Source organism: Drosophila subpulchrella, unplaced genomic scaffold, assembly GCF_014743375.2.
Source record: "Drosophila subpulchrella strain 33 F10 #4 breed RU33 unplaced genomic scaffold, RU_Dsub_v1.1 Primary Assembly Seq43, whole genome shotgun sequence".
Taxonomy (NCBI): Eukaryota; Metazoa; Arthropoda; class Insecta; order Diptera; family Drosophilidae; genus Drosophila; species Drosophila subpulchrella.
Genome location: NW_023665646.1, coordinates 711,675 through 718,056, shown reverse-complemented (window position 1 = coordinate 718,056; position 6,382 = coordinate 711,675).

The window sequence follows — 6,382 nt, the reverse complement described above, 5'->3', positions numbered from 1 at the left end:
CCAATAAAGTTATTATAAATAACAGAAACCGTACGATTCATAAAGATAATATTAAACAATTTGTTTCAAATTACAGATAATGATTTCAATAATGTACTTATTATTGCTGGTAGCTACAACCAAATCCGAAATTATGGATTACACGAACCATGATTTCCTTCTTTACAAGGACACCAAAAATGATCTTATTTATGAATCATACGCAGATTTATTTCATATAACTTATATAAGTCTTTATAGAGAAATAATTAATCTTGAAACAGAATTTCTAAAGGGTCACGACAGCAAGAATTTTCTTTGGGAAATATTCCACGATTTAAAAATTATCAAAATACTTATCTCTCAAATTATACCCAGTAGGTCGAAAAGAGGCATTAATGAAATAGGCACCATTTGGAAATGGATAGCGGGAACACCAGATCATGATGATTTCATAACAGTCCAAAATAAAATCGATGATTTAATACAAAATAATAAAGATCAATTCGTTATTAATTCTAAAATATTTAAAGAGATAAAATCTTTATCTGAACAATTCAAAACAGCCTTTAAAGATCAAGAAATTCCACTTAGAAAATGTCGTCAGCGCTTGCTTACTTAAGATCTTATGAATTTAATGGACACAATTACACTCGCCAAAATTTATGTATTTAATACTAAAACTCTAAACAATGATGATATACAAGAAATTTATAAGCACGAAGATAGACCTGTAATTATAACAGACCTTACAGATATATCTGAATTTAAAATCGCTTTGCATCAAGATTTTATTATAATTTACATAAAGTACCCTATTATTACCGATCGATGTGACGTTTACAATTCAAGATCCATTTTACATAATGATGTAAAATTATTTTGAAAATATTAATTGATAATCACGTCGCAAAATGTAGAAATAAGTACCATGTAATGTCTAATTTTAAGACAGAAATATTTCATAATTATTGCACACTTAACCCAGAAGGTTCTTGTTTCACCAGATTACTAAATGAAGAAAAATCCTTTTGTAACAAAATCCGAGAAAAAAATAAAAATGTAGATGTAATCCAAGATGGAGCTATTTTTGTAAATAGAGAAAATACAGTTATAACACTCATTTAAATGGGTCATATTTAATAATTTTGTATGGCACCACTAAAATTAATAATATTTCCTACACCAATGTAGACAATAAGATATTGGAATACATCACTGCTCGAAAATATAAAGATTTTTTAGTATCCGAATATATTATATCTAATGATTCGGAACTCACATTCGATAATATTAACATACTAAATCCATTTTTTCAAATTAAGCAAACTCAAATACCAGTTACGTTAATATTAATCATATTCACATTTATATATTTATTTATTATGATTATAATCAAATTCAGAACATTTTTAATATTCAAACCATGGCAAATTCTTATAAAAATTGAACCAGAAAGCAATATTTCCGATAATGAAATAAATAATATCCTCGACAATGAAAATACCCTAGAAGAAAATATCATTGTCGAATTAACCAATCAATTACATTCAATATACCCATCAGTTCCAATGAATCGGGACTATTCAATTAAGAATGGGGGGAGTTATATGACACATTATTTAGGGGCTCTTACCCAATTTATAAACAACTTTGAGCCGAGAGCTAATTTCCAAATAACTCTGACAGACCCGAGATAAGGGCGTGGTCAGCTATTTCTTTCAACCAGGCCTCCAAATCATTCCCACCCAGATCAATTTCACGCAGCCCGAATTAAACGGATGCTGTAAACATCCAAACTGATATTGTAAACATCGGAGTCCCAAGCGAGCCCTCAGTCCGCTAACGTAAACAATTTAAAAATTTCGTTTTATTTCTAAAAATTTTACTACACTTATGTGGCCTAATCTTTCTTACTCAGCACTATTAGAAATTTTCGACGTAAGTATTTTACTGTTCAATTGAAGGCCAATTTACCATTTTTAGATACTTTTACACCTTCAGGGTTAAATTCGATGGTCATGCCTGCGTCCTGCATCTTCTTTACCGATGTGGAATATCCTTAAGCCTAGTACTCAGATCGGCTAAGAGTTTCACTAGTCGAAAAATCGTATTCGTTGTAGTGTGACCGAAGTTTTCAAAGTTCACCCGCAATGCATTTAGCATGGTCTTACTGTGAAGCAGCTGGGTTTGTCGCCAAACGGAAAACAAATCAATTGGAGAAATTTAGAAAGAAGGAGTCTGCTGGTACACAAAGAACTAAAAAAAAATAAATAGAATGTTCAACGAATGTTTTTATTTATGTAAATTAGTAGATTAAAACTTCTTTCTCGTCCCACGGATGCTTTGCCATCTTTCCCGCGCCACCCCAGTCCAGCTCCGAGTCCCAATGGGCATATCGGACCTTGAGGAAGTGGGTGCCGGATTGGGAACGGAGTTGATCCGCTGATGCTGCAGGAAGTCGCCTAGCATCTTGGCAGTGCCTGGCTATGGCTTCTCCAACTGTTCCTTAGCGGGCGCCCCATTTTCCTCCTCCCTATAGAAGCCAGCGGGTCCTCAAGCTTCGCTTAAGTTGGCCAAGTAGCTGGTGGTGATGGTGTCCGGAGTCATAATGAAGACGTCGTCGGATATCGAATTACTGGTGGTTCTGCTAAAAAGATACATATATTAGTACAACGGAACCAAATTCTTTAGGCCAGGTCTTACTTTGTTTACGAGGACACGCCTGGGAGGATGTCCATGTAGAGAGCGAAGTTCAACTCGGCATGTTCCTTCGCACTGGGATTCTCTAGTGGATCTCCTCCAGCACTTCAACTATTATGCGGAATTTTTCCCTGTTGTGCAATTGCTTCCTGTCGGTGAAATCCAACATAAAAAGGGCAACAGCTTGGATTAGGCGTCCTATTTCATCTGCACTGACCTGCTGCAGCCGATTTTGGGGTTTTTCTTCCATTTTTAATTTTTAGTTTCCATAACGCCTTTGCACGAACACCGCCAAAGATCAAAATTTTATTCTTTGCGCCACGGCTAACGGCGTTCATCGAATTTCACTCCCAAAATTTGGTATTTCCTTAGCTCATCTGAGTACCGCTTAGAAAAACAGACACGACGCAAAGCGTTAGCCGCGTATTTGCCTCTCGCTCACTCCTATGGCTAGCTCGCGGTTTTCGTCGATGTGAGTACTAGGCTTTACAATACAAAACGTTTTGCAAGGTAATTTGGTTTCCGCAGCTTTAAGATTGACCACTCCTTTGGCTGTAGCTTAGATAAACTCTCCGCGTTTGGCAATCTGGATGGCCACATTTGATTGCAAACGCTCATACTCGGAGAACAATGCTGTGTCATTTATAACGTGGTCCGATGCTCCTGAGTCTAGGATAAACTGAGCCTCGCTTGACTTTGAATTGGAAGATGCATTTATCAACATAAAGGTTAAACTAAGCTGTGGTTGGGTTATTGCTGCTGTTGCCATCTGAGCCTGCCCATCTTTTCTTTTATTTTCACTAAAGTTTTTTTCTCTCGTAAATTGCATCTAAATTTGCAAAAATCTGCTTCGCAGTGCTTTCACTGTTAGCGTAAGATAAGAACGCATCACTTAAATATTCAATTATTGAACTTTTTGCATTTCGTTCTGCTTTTTTTATCTCATCGGTCACTTCTGCATGAGTTTCATCTATGACCCTCAAAAGATCGTGCTCTTCTAAGAGCGCTCTCACTCTGAACTTCCATATTAAATATTTTTCACCGTCAAACGCTTTGATATTTATACCCGTTACTCGTAGAGTAAAAGGGTATACTAGATTCGTCAGAAAGTATGTAACAGGCAGAAGGAAGCGTATCCGACCCCATAAAGTACATATATTCTTGATCAGGATCAATAGCCGAGTCGATCTAGCCATGTCCGTCTGCCCGTCTGTCTGTCCGGATGAACGGTGAGATCTCGGAAACTATAAGAGCTAGGCTATTGAGATTTGGCGTGCAGATTCCTGAGCTTCTTACGCAGCGCAAGTTTGTTTCAGTAGAGTGCCACGCCCACTCTAACGCCCACAAACCGCCCAAAACTGTGGCTCCTACAGTTTTGATGCTAGAGTAAAAATTTAAAATGAAATGAATTGTTCTCATCAATAACTATCGATTGACATAAAGAAAAATTTGCCACGCCCATTTTAACGCCCACAAACCGCCCACAAACTTCAAAAAATCGTAAGTATGAACGCGGATGTCTCGGAAACTATCAAAGAGAGATAATTGGGATTTCAGGTTTAGATTCCGTAGCCTTGTACGCAGCGCAAGTTTGTTATTCGAATACGCCACGCCCACAAACCGCCCAAACCTGTGGCGCCCACAATTTTCATGCTAGATAAAAAATTTTAACTGAAATGTATTGGTCTCGACAATTCCTATCGATTGATCCAAAAAAAATGTTGCCACGCCCACTCTAACGCCCATAACGCTTAAGTCTGTCTACCGCCGGTAGGTGTCGCATTTCAATCTCGCTTTGCTGCTTGCATATCTCCATTTCCCTTTGGTCCCTTTAGCTGAGTAACGGGTATCTAATAGTCGAGGTACTAGACTATAGCGTTCTTCCTTGTTTTTTTTCCTTTAAGCCTAGTACTCACATCGACGAAAACCGCGAGCTAACCATAGGATTGAGCGAGAGGCAAACAGGCGGCTAAAGGTTTTCGTCGGGTCTGTTTTTCAGCGCGGTACTCAGATGAGCTAAGGAAATACCAGAAAAAATACCAGATTTCGAGAGTGAATTTTCGATGAACGCCGTTAGCCGCGGCCCAAAGAATAAGAAATTTAATCTTTGGCGGTGTTCGTGCAGAAGCGGTGGGGAATTTAAAAATTAAAAATGGAAGGAAAACACCCAAAACGGCTAAAGGTCAGTGCAGATGAAAAAGGATGCCTAATCCAAGCTGTTGCCCATTATTGTGGGACTTGACCGACAGGAAGCAGTACCACAACAGGTCAAATCCGCAGAATAGTTGAAGCGCTGGAGGAGATCCACTAGAGAATCCCAGTGGGAAGGAACATGGGACATCGCTCGATATCCGACGAGCTCCATTAGGGACTCCTCCTTCACCATCTACTTGGCAGCTGGTGATGGAGCGGAGATAGAGGTTGCGCCGGCTTCTATAGGGAGGAGGAAATAAGGTCGCCCGCTAAGGGACAGCTGGAGGAGCTATCACCAGCCATTATTGGCCAGCTCGGAGCTGGACTGCAGATGGCGCGGGAAAGATGGCGGAGCATCCGTGGGACGAGAAGGAAGCCTTTAACTTCTAATTTACATAAATAAAAACATTCGTTGAACATTCCATTTATTTTTATTTTCATTTCTTTATGCACCAGCAGACTCTCCTTTTTTAAATTGCTCCAATTGATTTGTTTTCCGTTTGACAACAAGCCCAGCTGCTTGACAGTAAGACCATGCCACATGCATGGCGGGTGAACTTTTAAAACTTCGGTCACACTACAAAGAATAAGATTTTTCGACTAGTGAAACTCTTAGCCGATCTGAGTACTAGGCTTTATCCATTGTATTGTTCTCTATCAGAACAGCACCGCAACAACTACCTGAAAATTCTCCTCAGCAACACCAAACAGCAACCCTTCACAGCAATAATTTCCACAACAACAACTTTTCAGAGGAATATTTAGCAACAGCGGCCAGCAACTTTCAACAGCATTAACGTCGCTCAACACTGTCCAGCAACAATGTCTTTCAGCAGCAGCACTGTCTGGCAACACTGTCCCGTCGCAACGTGGAGATTTCCGGCAAATTTGTTGAAGCATTTGTGTGTGTTTGTGTTCAAGAAAGATTTCTCTCGAATTAGTTAAGGTGTGTTCTAGAAAGATCACGGCGAATTGGTGATATGTATGCAGCTTCTTCCTGGAAATAGAAAAATTTTTTGCAGCGAATTTGTCGCAGCGTTATACATAAAACCAATTTAATCCTCTTTATTGTTCAGGAATCGCTCCTTATTGTTCATGGACCACTCCGCACGTATGTACATATGTAGATACGCATATTCGTATGCACACACACACATATCATTAGTTCACTTTTATTTCAAATTGTAACGATCAAAGCACTACTATTTATTCACTGCAATTGTGTCTAAGCCCATAACCTATGATTTTGATAAAAATAGATATAATACAATTAAGTATTAAACAGCCAACCTTCCAATGAATAAATATTAAAGCAAACTTAGATTGTGTGAGCCGCACGCTCTCAACGCCAGAATAGAAGTGAACGAGAATATCGAGAGACCAAAAGAACGAAGAGAAGATGAGAAGAAGAAGCACGATGGTCCCGTTACCCTTAGCGGTTTCCTAGGAAACCAAGACAAAAGCTTGGTCCATCGGAATGTGCGTCTACCTCTCGTACACATACATT